We start from the raw sequence: 422 nt of genomic DNA, 5'->3' as shown, positions 1-422 counted from the left end.
TCCGCCAGAAACCACCCCTGTCCACAGAAACTTGAGTTTTAAGGGATGGTCTTTAGAATCTGGCGGGCAGTGTACATTGAGCTGCCTACCTAGCAGCCGAGCCGGTCCAAGAAAAAACAGGCGTAACTCACTTATAATGGCCTGGTGGCGTAAAATTTCAACTGAGAGATTGAAAGGGGGTTCTGTCGAACCAATCCCGGTCATTTCCAGCAATTTTTATTTTTTTCATTTTTGGCCAAATACAAAGGCCTTCCCATTTTTAGCGAAAATTGATAGGTCCGGATTTTGACGGAAAAGTAGTCGAATCGACAGGGCTGAACCAGGGAACCACAAAACTACTTTTGGTTCCGCTAGAAACCACCCCTGTCCACACAGGGTTGTCTTTTGAATCTGGCAGGTAGCGTACGATGGGCTGCCTACCT

The sequence above is a fragment of the Frankliniella occidentalis genome, unplaced genomic scaffold, assembly GCF_000697945.3.
Source record: "Frankliniella occidentalis isolate FOCC.00 unplaced genomic scaffold, Focc_3.1 Scaffold97, whole genome shotgun sequence".
Taxonomy (NCBI): Eukaryota; Metazoa; Arthropoda; class Insecta; order Thysanoptera; family Thripidae; genus Frankliniella; species Frankliniella occidentalis.
Note: the sequence above shows the minus strand (reverse complement) of the source record.